Source organism: Equus quagga, chromosome 19 (genome assembly GCF_021613505.1).
Source record: "Equus quagga isolate Etosha38 chromosome 19, UCLA_HA_Equagga_1.0, whole genome shotgun sequence".
In the NCBI taxonomy this organism is placed as follows: Eukaryota; Metazoa; Chordata; class Mammalia; order Perissodactyla; family Equidae; genus Equus; species Equus quagga.
The window spans coordinates 33,603,686-33,617,689 of NC_060285.1; positions in this window are offsets into that span (position 1 = coordinate 33,603,686).

Genomic DNA, 14,004 nt, shown 5'->3' on the forward strand with positions numbered 1-14,004 from the left:
GCCCATCTTCCTCTATTTTATAAGTGGGATGCCTGCCACAGCATGGCTTGATTTGATGATAAGCAATGTATAGGCCCATGCCCGGGATCCAAACCTGCAAATCCTGGGCCACTGAAGTGGAGCATGTGAACTTAACTGCTACGCCACCAGGCCAGCACCTAAGTGTAACCAGTTTTAACAGTAGGCTATGTTGTAGCTTTTGCTGTTTTTGGGAATCATTTACAGTGTTTATCTGTTCATCCCATTACCATTTCAGTAAGGTATTTATATAATTTACACTACATAATAAAAATTCACTTAAAATATTTTACTGCAATCCAGCAATGAAATAAAAAATTTCTGTGTGGAATAAAGAGGACAGAAATAGAGCTATGAACTGAAATATAATACACATTTTATAAGCAATGTGTGCATTCTTGCTTGTAGGATGACCACATGTTTATACCTAAGGCAACAACCAAAAGTTTTATAAAACCTAATAAGTCAAGATAAAGTTACACTGTATTTGGTCATTGAGACACATTATGAAGGGATTGCCTATTGCAGAGCAGACAGTGCAATTAAAGGTGGTAGAAATTGCCAAGTATCTCAGAATAAAGCACAGAATTGTCAAAGCTAAGAGATGTTGGTATGAATAATTTATGTGTCATGAAGACTATCTCTCAGATACCAAATGATAATTTGTTAAAAACATCTGATTAGGGGCAAGCTCTCTGACCTGGTGGTTGATTTTGATGCACTCTGCTTTGGCGGCCCAGGTTTGCAAGTTCAAATCCCAGGTGTGGACATACGTCACTCATCAGCCATGTTGTGACAGCACTCCACATATAAAATAGTGGAAGACTGGCACAGGTGTTAGGTCAGGGCTAATCTTCCTCAGCAAAAAAAAACAAAAACAAAAACAAAAAACTGATTTTCAGGAAAAATTAATTGCTAGCAATATTTAATTTAAGTTAAGAAATTGTTATAGCAGAAAAAAAGGTGCAGTTTGTTTATATAGTGTGCTTTTTATCAAGATAAAGAGATCAAGTTCATAAATATTTGTTATGAAAAACAGCTTTTTATATACATATGAACTACTCATAACAGCCAACACTCCAAAGTGATCTAGAATGATTGAGACATTCTTAATGGGAAGACTAGACCTAAACTCCTGTTATAACAGAAAAAGAAAGTGATATAATAAATATACTTGATAGTCAGTCAATAGCTGGCTAAAAATTCTATAGCATCTAAGGTTTCTTCTACTCCTCAAAAACTGTTATTGAGCATTATTACAAGCATAGCACATTTTATTTGACAACACGTATTTGATAACAGATAACAGCAAGAATGACATAGTCAAGATCCTAATTTCCAAAAGAAGCAAAGGATCTTTGACTATCTTCCTTTACTCTACTTCACTTGTCGAGTTAGAGAGGAGGCAATTTGTGCCTGAACGCTGGCGTGTAAGGAATTACATGATGGTTTTGATACAATTGGAAAGAGATCAGATCTGACTTTTATCTGGATGTTACAATTTTTAAAAGATTGTCTTAGCAATCAATATGGTGGAGATACAAGTGATAAAAATACCATGGGAAAAAAATTACATGACTATTACCTTATAAACAAAATATCAATTACAATGATTGAGAATGAAGAATTCCCAAATTACTATGAAAAGATACAATTATCTACTTATTTTGAACTTAAAATATTTCAAACTTTTCATATATACACAAACAAACAAATAAGCAACTTTCCATATCTGATGGTATTGGAGTATGTGATATGAATTAAATGCATAAAGCCTGATGCAGTGATGTGTCATTTTGTGTGGGCCTCTGTCACCATGGAAGCTCAGCTGAAACTGGCTCTGTGAGTCTGTGTCTCCACCTTACTTTACTTAATACCATCATTAGCTGGGATCATGGGTGGTCACCACTTTGTGCTTTACCCCAACATCTTGAAATCATAATTAGAGCCCATGCTTAGTATTCATCATTCCTTGTAGATACAAATTAAATGAAGCTTGAAGAGTGTATGCTCTCTCCATGCTAAATGAGTAATGAGTTTTCACGCATTGTGCCAGGGGAATTTTTCTACATGGGCAGAACAAGAGCCCACAAGTCAGGGAAAGAAAAAAAAAGATTGGCTATACCTTTCCCAGGCAATCTGTGCTCAGTTGGCAAATATATGAATCACCCTGGCTGCTCCTTTGTCCTCATGTTGCCTGCCTTTTGAAGGAGTTAATAGTTAACAAACTTCTCTAAAACTGTTACCCAGGCATTGGTTATCCAGAATGAAATCCTCAGAATCTCATAGACTCCCCACTCTACCAAATCCTCATATTCAATGTCTTGAAGTCCCATTACTGTCTGCTATCCACGTATTTCTCAAAAATCCGATCTTTCTTTTAGAGTACTCTTACTGCTGTTGGGGTCAGAGACAAGTTTAAAAGTTCATGTCGTCCAAATCTCTCATATTAAAAAAGAGTAAATAGAGTCCCAGACAGCTGAAGTTTTATAGATAATTAATGACGGAATTGCTAAGATTCAGGCTTTAACTTCCCAGTAGAGTGCTCTTTTCTCTCTCTCTCCACATGTTGTCTCTAGGAAAGTGGGTTCCTCACAGTCTCTGCGTTACTGTAAGACTTGCTGCCCCAATGCTAATATTCTAAGGATATTTACCTTAGGGCCTTTTCTTTCTTTGGGAAAAAACAACAGAACTGGTATAAAAGTATCATGGAAGAGCTGAAGCCTGGGATCAAATCCTTCTGTAACTCACACTAAAGATCCATTAAAGCAACAAAGCAACGGGTGCAGCCTCTTGTTTATCTTTTCATCTTTAGCCACTAGACAAATGCCTAGAACTGCTAAGTATTTCATGAATATTGGTTGAATTCAAATTACATCAGTTGTTTGACAACAAATTGCACAATTAGAAGCCACGTCCCCTCTCATTATCTCAACCAACAGTTTACATTTCCTGTGTATCTGCTACAGAAAAATCAGCAGCAGTTTCCAAATGACAGTAGAGGGATTGTTTCCGGATGCCATAAATATTGGGCAGTCTTTAAGGAGACATTATTCCTTGCTTAGCATTGATTTAAACATGTTTCATTGTTGTCTGCTGCCTTATTACATGAATATATTTTACAGAACACCTGGTAGAAATGTCTCCATCTAACTACAGCTTCCTTAGGTAAGCCTTTATCCTACCACGGTCTTTCTTCAGTGGGTGTGTTTATTTACTCCAAGCTTGGGATGGAAGTGAGAGAGGAGACCTCTTCTCTGCTGGAACCACACTAAGTAAATCCTCTCGTTGACTCAACAAATGTTTGCTCCTAGAGGCTCTCACTTTTGTCAGTTCTTTCATCCTTGACAGAAGAATGACACAGGGACATTCCAGAAGTTCTCTGTGAATAACTGAGCTACCCTCTGGAGCTTCAGTCATTGTGAGGAGTCAGCCTGCCTGTTGCTCTCACCCTACATTTTCTGCTACTCCCAGGGAGCAGCACGGGAGAGTTTACTCAAGGTGACAAATCTCCCAACACATCTGTCTACATAGGCTCTTCCGGGAACCCATTATCATGGATAATTGGGAGTTTACTGTAATAAAGATATCTGGAGTTTTAGTCTGAAACTTAATGAACACAATGCTGGGGATGCGTGAAGAAGCTGAACTTGGATAGGCCTGAACTTCAGGTAGCATATTCCGCAAGAGAGATGGAGGAGGAAGTGTAGATTATATCATGTATAGTGAATAATACATAAACGTAAAATAATGACTAATAAGAAATTAAAAGATTAAATCAAATATAATAAATCTGGGAAGAAACACATCTACACAATACTTACAGTATATACAATGATGATCTTACTTTATACATGGTAGTTCTTTGAAATTTTACTCAAAATATTTCCATTTATAATATTATCCTACCACCATACCTCACATAGAAGAGAATTAAAAAAGAATTTATATAGGTGCCGCCCGGTGGCACAGTGGTTAACTGTGCGCATTTCACTTCGGCAGCCCAGGGTTCACTGGTTCAGATCCCGGGTGCAGACATGGCACTGCTTGGCAAGCCATGCTGTGGTAGGCGCCCCACGTATAAAGTAGAGGGAGATGGGCATGGATGTTAGCTCAGGGCCAGTCTTCCTCAGCAAAAGGGGGAGGATTGGCAGCAGATGTTAGTTCAGGGCTAATCTTTCTCAAAAAAAAAAAAAAGAATTTACCTACATTTTAGAGATGCTGAAATTAGGGCACATCAGAGTATTTCCCTTCCTGCATTACCATATGATTGATGTTGTAGTTTTCTGGCTGTCTTATATCATCATCTCATCCTAAACTGTATTTAAATTTTGTTTTTTATTTCTTTTCTTTTTTTGTGAGGAAGATTGGCCCTGAGCTAATATCTGTGCCAATCTTCCTCTATTTTATGTGGGATGCCTCCACAGCGTGGCTTGATGAGTGGTGCTTGGTCCACCCCCAGGACCTGAACCTGAAACTCTGGGCTACTGAAGCAGAGCACACAATGCCACCAGGCCAGACACCTTGTTTTTCAAAAATGAGATTTTAATTCTTTTTTTCTTTCTTTCTCTCTTTCTTTCTTCCTTTCCCTTTCTCTCTCTCTTTCTTTCCTTTCTGTTTTCTTTTTAAAAACCAAAAGTTAGGTGGCTTTTTTTCATCTACATATTAGGAGCTCCCATGAAATCATTACAATTTAAACTTGCAAGATTTTGCTTTGTACTTCAATAGAAGATTTCATAATTTATTTAGTAAAATCCATTCAACAAATATTTGATGATCCTAACAATGAATATAATACACATTAAATATTGTGGTAGATACAAAAGAAGTATGATTCAAGACTAGCGTGCAGTCTCTAAGAGCTCACTGAGGAGGCAAGACATACAATCATAAAAGATATGAGTGATGATTATAATAAAAAGCAGCATGACAGAAGTTTTAAAAAGGCCTATATGGAAGGGAAAATCAGTTAGGAAAGGAACCTAACATTTTTGAAGATCTATATCTAACTAGGCACTTTGCCATCATTATCTCATTTCAATTTTACAACTCTGAGAAATAGATATATCATCTCAACCATACAGATTAAAAAAAAACTGAGGCCAAAGTAGGATAAGCAAATTTCCCATGATAACAGAGTCAGATGTTAGAGTAAATGAATGATGTCAAGGATCTTATTTTGGACCATGAGAGACTTGGAAAGTTATCAGTAGAGAGAAAAATAAGCAAAGAAATAAGATTAATGAATGAGCACAAGATCTAAGGAGTCTAGTCTGGCTAAAGAAAACAGACTTGGGAAAAGTGATAAATAAATGTTGCATTTGCTTGTATTTGATTTGAATAGGCAGTAAGTTTGCAATAACATGATCTAAACTTTTTTGTGACAATTATTCTGGAAGGGTATACTGAATAGATGCTATTGGAAAAGTCTAGGCAGGAGGCAATGAGGCACTAAAGGGTGGCGGCAGTTGGATTACAGAGGAAAAGATAAGAGAGACGCTCAGCAATATTATCTGTAGAAAAGGCTTTGAAAATTTGGATTATGATTGAGGAAGGAGACAAAAAATACATAAAATTACCCTTTGAGACTTAGTCCAATCAAGAACAGATAAAAGAGTAAAGATTCTGATTTTTGGGTTTTGAGACATTGCTAGATTTGAAAAATTAGTTGCTAATAACTACAAGAAAATCCGCAGAGCACAGGTCTTAAGCCTTGGCTGTTCATTATAATGACTTTAACAAGAGTTCCAGAGCCAGCCCTGGTGGCCTAGCAGTTAAAGTTCCACAGTTCCATGTGCTCTGCTTCAGTGGCCCAGGTTTGGTTCCTGGGCATAGAACCACAGCACTTGTGTGTCAGTAGCCACGTTGTGGTGGCAGCTCACATAGAAGAACTAGGAAGACTTACAACTAGAATGTACAACTATGTACTGGGCCCTTGGAGAGAAAAGAAAAAGAAGATGAAGCTTGGCAACAGATGTTAGCTCAGAGTGAATCTTTCTTAGCAAAAAACAAAAGAGAAGAGTTACAACTGGTTACAACTGGAACAAAGCCAAAGCAGGGAAAGAAGAAAGAAGGCATTGAAATGCAGACTGCAATGCCTAGTAATTGGGAGTTTGTTCAATCAAGTAAAGAAGTCAGAGAAGTAGATGGAGTAGGTGATAAAAGAAACATTTCAGAGTTGAAGATTAAGCAGAAGAAATTGATGTCGAAATACCTTGGGGACTAAAGAGTCAGAGGAGGGACGGTCACTGAATTTAAAGAGTTTAGAAGCACATGAGGTTATCAAGTTAGAAAATTTGCAGCAGGCTCATAGTCTAGTCTACATTGACCACTAAGTAGAAGCTACTAAAAGAAATGACGTGCTAAGCATTCAAGGAAAATAGTTTCTGATATTTTTATGCAAGCATTGGTCAGGAATTGTTCATTGAAATACTAGTCAGGTCTTTTAAGTCAAAGGAATGGAGGAGTTCCTTGGCTAGAAATTTTGGGATATATTGTATCCTACTTTCTGTAATTGGATATTTACAGCCAACATTAGCATGTTAAAAGATTCAAGAATATCTGTGTTAAGAACAAAGTACACAATAACAAACGACAATAGCAACAAATAACTTGCTTCACTCAAGGTAACAAGTATGCCCAAACTTATTTGGTTACTGAATTCCTTTTTTTCTGTTACACCTAAGAAGATCCACAAAAATAGCATTTTATGAAACATTCTGGGAAACATTGGCTAATAGGTTAGTGTTTGTTTCAAGATGCTCATAGATGTAGAGTAATAGAGGATCCTACAGTAATAAGAATTCATAAAAAGAACATTAATAGGTCATTGACCATACATTTTTTTCTATGCAACTGCAGATACAAACACATGCAAAATATGCACCAAATATGCATATGCATGTATTGATTTATGTAAATATAATATATAAGGAAAAAAACTAGAAGAACATACATAAGAATAGTAATGAATGTGTCCCGTGTAGAAATTGGTTTCCGTTTTTTTCATTTGGCGCAATTATATATTCTACATTTTCTACAGTGAGCATGTATTATATCTGCAATACAAAAAAAATCAACTTGGCCAAATGTTCCACTGCTCACAAGAGAACTTTAGTCCTGGCTCTAAAAGGCTGACTCGTGTTCTCATAGCAAATTACAAGTAGACAACTGAAACACGAATATATACCTGATCCAGCTGCAGGTCCACAACTGGGTCAAGAAGTAATCTAGTTGGTGTTATATATAATAGTGTATTGTCTTGAGTCTGGACATACACTGAAAAATATGATTACAGTTGAGTTTGGAAAAGGTAAAATCTCACATGCAAAGGTTTTCAGTGGGTTTTAAAAACAATGTGAGAAACAAATATTCCTTTCAAGTGAACAATAATCCAAATGTAGGTTAACATTTCTTAAAATAATAACTGGAAATCAGTATCCTGCTAGTTTGAACAGTGTAAAATTACTGCTATTAAATCATTTTTCACTTAAGAAATTTGCAATTTCATTTGGCTCAAACTAACACTTCAACACGCATGAAATCAGGATGTTAACCATTTGTAATAGGATGTATCTGCCGAATTTAGGGCTAGTTCCTGTGTAGAAAATAACTTGAAAAAAGAAAACAAGTGTTTCTGTTGTTCAGGATTGAAAAATCCTTTTGCTGTTCTTTCTTATTTCCTTATATCTGATGGTAAGGACACATAAGTAAGCTCCAGGTTATAGTTATACACGGAGACATATATACTAAGTGATGGGGGAAAAGAAATACAGTAGTTTTCTTTCAGGAATCTAATCTAATGAAGGGTTTAGGCCAAGTTACAATAAACATTTAATTACAGAGAGATGTAATGCAACTCACCAATAGGAGAAAAGGATACAGTAATCCCTTTCTTTCTCAGATGAAACTATGTTAAAATAATAAGGCTCCTTCTGTTTTCAGTCCTCACTTGCTGAAAACTGAGCACACTTTGTTAGATCTCATGATTCTCTTCTTAGTTAAAATACTGACCCTGAATTTGTTTCATGGAGCTTTAGAGACAGAAGCCTACCACAACATGGTTTGTCAAGCAGTGCCATATCGGTACCCAGGATCCGAACCGGTGAACCCCAGATCACCAAAGCGGAACGTGCACACTTAACCGCTATGCCACCTGGCTGGCCCCTGATTGGTTCTTTTTTATATTTTCCAGTTCTTTGCTGATGAGCTCACTGTGTTCACCCAGTCTTCTCCCAATATCTGTGAGCATCCTTATGATATTTTGTTTGAACTCTTTGTCAAGTAGGTCGCTTATTTCTGTTTCATTTAGTCCTTTTTCTGTGGTTTTGTCCTCTTCCCTTGCTTGGAAAGTATTTCTTCATGTCCTCGTTATGCCTCTTTCTCAGTGCTTATTTCCACATATTAGGTGAGTCGGCTATGTCTCCTGATCTTGGAGAGGTGGCCTTATGTATGAGATGCCTTATGAGGCCCAGCAGTGTGCTTTCCTCTCATCATCAGTCCAAATGATCCAGGAATGACCCCTTTGTGGGCTATTTGTGTCCTTCTTCTGTGGCAGAGTTGCTCCCACTGCAGGTACCCAAGGAGTCTAGTATTTCCTTCCCTGGCCAGCTGTTTGTAAATCCGGTTTGGGGAGCCTCAGCACTGTTGGCTACAAAGTCTATCAGCACACTCCTATTGCAATTTTCCTCTTAATTGGGTTGGTATCCAGTGTAGTTAGTTTCTAGGCTCAGGGACTTACAGTTGCATAGGCCTCAGGCCTGCAAAGCTGTTGTCAGTTCTCTTAGGAGTGCAGTCAGTGGGACTGGCCCTAGGCACTCAATTGTTTCAGGCTTTGGAAAGTGGGGCTGATCCTTTTTATGGCTATTCATGAAGCACAGGTCTTCTGCCTCTGATAAGCCTCACCCCCCACAGGACCACAGCATCATCAACACAATCCTGCTCAGTGTACACTTTCCAAACCCCCTGGAGCATACCCCGACACCATACTGCAGAGGCCCCCCCACTTCTCCACCAATGCTCCCCACAGTTCACCTGGTCCACCCATAAGACTGCCCCACAGAAACAGACACCCTTGCCTGCCTGTAGAGTATCAAGGCACCCAGTCAATGCCAGCTGAAAAGTAGCCTGAAGGCTTGCTGTTGGGTGGGGACAGTTCCTAGGGCAGACTGCCTGACCTGGCTGAACTGGATTAAATCTGTGCTCTAGTAGGCTTGGCAGACCCCCAGGCTAACAGGCCGAGGGAAGAACTCAATGGCGCCCACCCGGCTCTGTGTCAGCGCGCCTGGACCAGGTCAGAACAATGGCATCCACCAATGTCTCAGTCTCCGGAGAGGTCTCTCCTCTCACCGAGATGCCCCCAGAACCCACAAGGTGAGTCTTGTTTCACCAGAAGACTGTCGGCCTTCTCTCTGGTGATTTTAGGTTGCTGCAATGAGTAAGTTTGTGCATGGGCCCTTTAAGACCTGGGTCTTTTCGGCTTTCAGCAGATGGCTTTTCTGGGGGTGTCCTTGCTGCAATTAATAGCCAGCAAAGCCAGACAGTAAGACCCCCGTCTCAGTTGGGCTGAGTCTGAATGATGCTTATAGAAGTATCGGCCCTGCTCCAGACCTCACTTCACCAGGGATGGCTGTGTACCTTAGGGTGGCTCTCACCTGGCTGGCTGAGAATCTCCACTGTTACCTAAGGTGACTTTTTTCCTCTCCAGCAGGAATTCCTGCCTCTTCCACCTTAGTCAGGACAGTCTCTCATTGTGGGGGTTCTTTTTATCTAGTTTTCAATTTTCTAGCCAGGGTAATTTTTCCAAAAATAGTTGTGACCTGGTTGTGCTTGTGGGAGGAGGTGAGTTCAGAGTCTGCTTATGCTGCCATCTTGACCAGATCCCCCTGTCCTTCTTATTTATTTCTAATAAAGGAAAAATCTTTAAAAAGTCTTGATGGATGATGCACCCAATATATACTTAGAACAAATGCCAAAAGCTTAAGAATCAATTATGTATCCTGGAGTGTTATGTTTCCAGACTCACTCTCTTCTTTACTGTTGATTCTCTCTCTGTTGGGCAAATATAAATATATCATAGAGAAAGAAATCTATTCTTTATAGTTACTAGAATTTCAATTCCTGGGAAATTCATTGTTAAAAGCAGAAACAATAAATATAAAGTAAGATATAAGTGAATGAAAGCAATGACACTAATGGAGATGACTAAGTAATTTTATCCAATTTAACTCATTTAATTATTTTTGCTTGGATATTTCTTTTTTACTATTTTCTTTTTGTCCTTTTCCCAGTGTAAAGTTGAGGAGATTTTCACATACCAACTACATGATTTTGGTAAAGTTTCATCATTTTGGGGCCTATATCTTTCATCTGCAGAATGATAATGTTAGGTTATATTATCACTGTAGTCAAATATTACAATTAACAATTTTATTATGAGAAAAAAATCAAAAATTTAATTTAACAACATTATTTCAAAGATCATAATTGTGTATGTTTAAATTTGCTTTATTGTAAAAGCTTTCTAAGTTAGTCATCTGTTAACATATTTATGAAACAATTATGTATTATTTATTGTGTTAATACTTTGCAGAATCAGACATGAAGCATCACCCTCTCCATTTTCCTCCCAAAGTTTTGGTCTTATTTGAGGAATAAAATAAACAAATATAAAACTATAGAAAATGAGTTCCTGCAGGAGGCTCTCTTCCAACGGACTCCACCATAGCATCGCCAGACACCAAGGACAGGAATGTGCACTCACCAGCGGAGCGACGGTGGAAACAGGTGACAACACCGCTACCCAAGCCCCCCGCGATCGCACCTAGGCCCAGGGGGAAATCCTCAGGGCCCCACACCCACCGGCAGGGAAGGCTTCTGCTCGCCATTAGCAGGGAGACCCCGCCCAGAAACCAGAACAAAGAGAAGCTCCTGGCGGTCCCGGCATGGCACCATACCGCAAGCTGCCACTGAGCTCACGGTCTCTGGTGCACGGCTTGGTACAGGGGGCACCCTGACTTCCCGTAGAAGTGCTTGGGGACACATTTGGAGCTCCAGTGCCTGGCCCTGCGGCGCGGGGGAAGGTTTCATGTTCCCGCACCTCCCTGGCAGGGAAAGCCTCTGCTCACCATTAGCAGAGAGGCCACACCCAGAAGCCAGGAAAAATGGAGGCTCCTGGTGGGCACATCCCCTGGCGCGGCTCCAGACTGCAAGCTGCCACTGGGCTCACAGTCCCTGGCGCAGAGCTTGGTGCAGGGGGTGCCTGGACTTCCCATAGACATGCTTGAGGACACGCTTGGAGCTCCAGCGCCTGGCTCTGTGGCAAGGGGGAAGGCTCCGGGGTCCCGCATCTCCCCAGCAGGGAAAGCCTCTGCTCGCCATTAACAGGGAGGCCACGCCCAGAATCCAGGAAAAAGGAAAGCTCCTGGTGGGCAGATCCCCCGGGGCGACTCCAGGCCACAAGCTGCTGCTGGGCTCACAGTCTCCTGCACACAGGTTGGTGCAGGGGTGCCCGGACTTCCCGTGGATGCGCCCGGGGACTGGGTGGAGCTCCAACACCTGGCTCTCCTGCCCGGGGGGTTGCTCCAGGGTCCCACACACCCCAGCAGGGAGGGCCTCTGCTTGCCATTGGCAGGGAGGCCCCACACAGCATTCAGAACACCAGGAAGCTCCCTAGAGCAGAATTCCCCACAAGGCAGCAGCTTACAAGCCACCGCCAGGCCTACGGACACTGGCTGTGTCCCAGATGAGGCAAGGGGCTCCCAGAGATCCCATGAGAGTAAAGTGTGGCAGAGTAGAGCTCTGGTGAAACGCCTACATAGCACGGGGGAACTCCAGGTTCTTACAGCAGCCTCAGTGAAAGCCTCTGCACAGCACTAGTGGAGAGGTCCCAACTGGCAATCACAAGGCGGGAAGGCCCTGGGGTGAAAGCAGCACAGCTACGTGAGCTAATGACAGACTGCAGAAGATACCCATAGCTCTGCTGGGACTTATAGTGGACAAGTGTGATCTGCTGGGCTCTGTTAGTGACAAATCGGATATTATAGGTGATCCTGCTCCTGGCTGATGGGAAAGCCCACAACACTGCTGCAGACCACAAGGAGGGAGCACGTCTAGGTGGGCTGCAGCAGTAGGCACCAGCAGCCTGAGGCCCCCTTGTGATAGCCCCCACAACCAACAAGGGACCCCACAGGACCACTGTGACTACGAGGAGGGGTCCAGACCCAGTCAGTAACAGCTGACAGGGTTCCTGGTTGGGGCAGTCTAAACAGCTGCCCCCCCCCCACACACACACCAGTCACAACAAGTGGAAGCAGCGACTAAACTCTATCTCTATGCGGAGGCACAAACCCACACCATCAAGCAGTATGAAAAAATATATTAAATCTCCAGAACAGAAGGAAAATGATAAGCATCCAGAAAACAACCCCAAAGACAATGAAATCTACAACCTAAATGACGATGATTTCAAAACTGCCATTATGAAAACACTCAATGACCTAAAAGAGAATTCAGATAGACAACTCAATGAGTTCAGGAGCTATGTCACAAAAGAGCTTGACACCATAAAGAAGAACCAATTAGAAATACTGGAGATGAAGAACACTATGGAGGAGATTAAGAAAAATCTGGACTCTCTGAACAGTGGGGTCGATAATATGGAGGACAGAATTAGCAATTTGGAGGATAGGAATATAGAAATGCTGCAGGCAGAGGAGGAGAGAGAATTAAGACTAAAAAGAAATGAAGAAACTCTCCAAGAATTATCTGACTCAATTAGGAGATGCAACATAAGGATTATAGGTATACCAGAGGGAGAAGAGAAGAAGAAGGGGGCAGAAGGCCTGTACAAAGAAATAATAGCTGAGAACTTTCCAAACTTGGGAAGAGAGATGGAACTTCATGTCACAGAAGCCAATAGATCTCCAAGCTTTATTAATGCAAGAAGACCAACCCCAAGACATATAGTAGTGAAACTAGCAAAAGTCAACAACAAAGAGAAAATACTCAGGGCAGCCAGGCAGAAGAAAACAACTTACAAAGGAAACCCCATAAGACTATCAGCAGATTTCTCAGGAGAGACCTTACAGGCTAGAAGAGATTGGAATGAAATATTCAAGACTCTGAAGGATAAAAACTTGCAGCCAAGAATACTCTACCCAGCAACAATATCCTTCAAATAGGATGGAGAAATAAAAACTTTCCCAGATAAACAAAAGTTAAGGGAGTTCCTCACCACAAAACCTCCTCTCCAAGAATTGCTCAGGAAGAAACTCATTCCTGAAAAATCAAAAAAAGGAAAGGGGTTACAAAATCCAGAACAAAGGAGATAAGCAGAAGGAATAATACAAAGTAACAGCTCTCCATCAGGACAAAATGCAAAAGAACCGGAAAGCAAGTGATAAAATTGCAACAGTAGGCCCCCACGTTTCAATAATCACACTAAACGTGAATGGATTGAACTCTCCAATCAAATGGCACAGAGTGGCAGGATGGATCAAACAACAAGATCCAACAATATGCTGCCTCCAGGAAACACACCTCAGCCCCAAAGACAAACACAGACTCAGAGTGAAGGGGTGGAAGACAATACTCCAAGCCAATAATGAACAAAAGAAAGCAGGTGTTGCCATACCTATATCAGACAAAGTAGACTTCAAAGCAAAACAGGTAACAAAAGACAAAGAGGGGCAGTATATAATGATAAAAGGGACGCTCCACCAAGATGACATAACAGTCATAAATATATACGCACCTAACACAGGAGCACCAAAATTCGTGAAGAAACTCTTAACAAAACTAAAAGGAGACATCAACAGTAATACAATAATAGTAGGGGACCTCAACACCCCATTAACACCAATGGACAGATCATCCAGAAAGAAAATCAACAAGTAAATTATAGAATTAAATGAAAAATTAGATCAGATGGACCTAATAGATATATATAGGACACTTCATCCAAAACCAGCAGGTTACACATTCTTC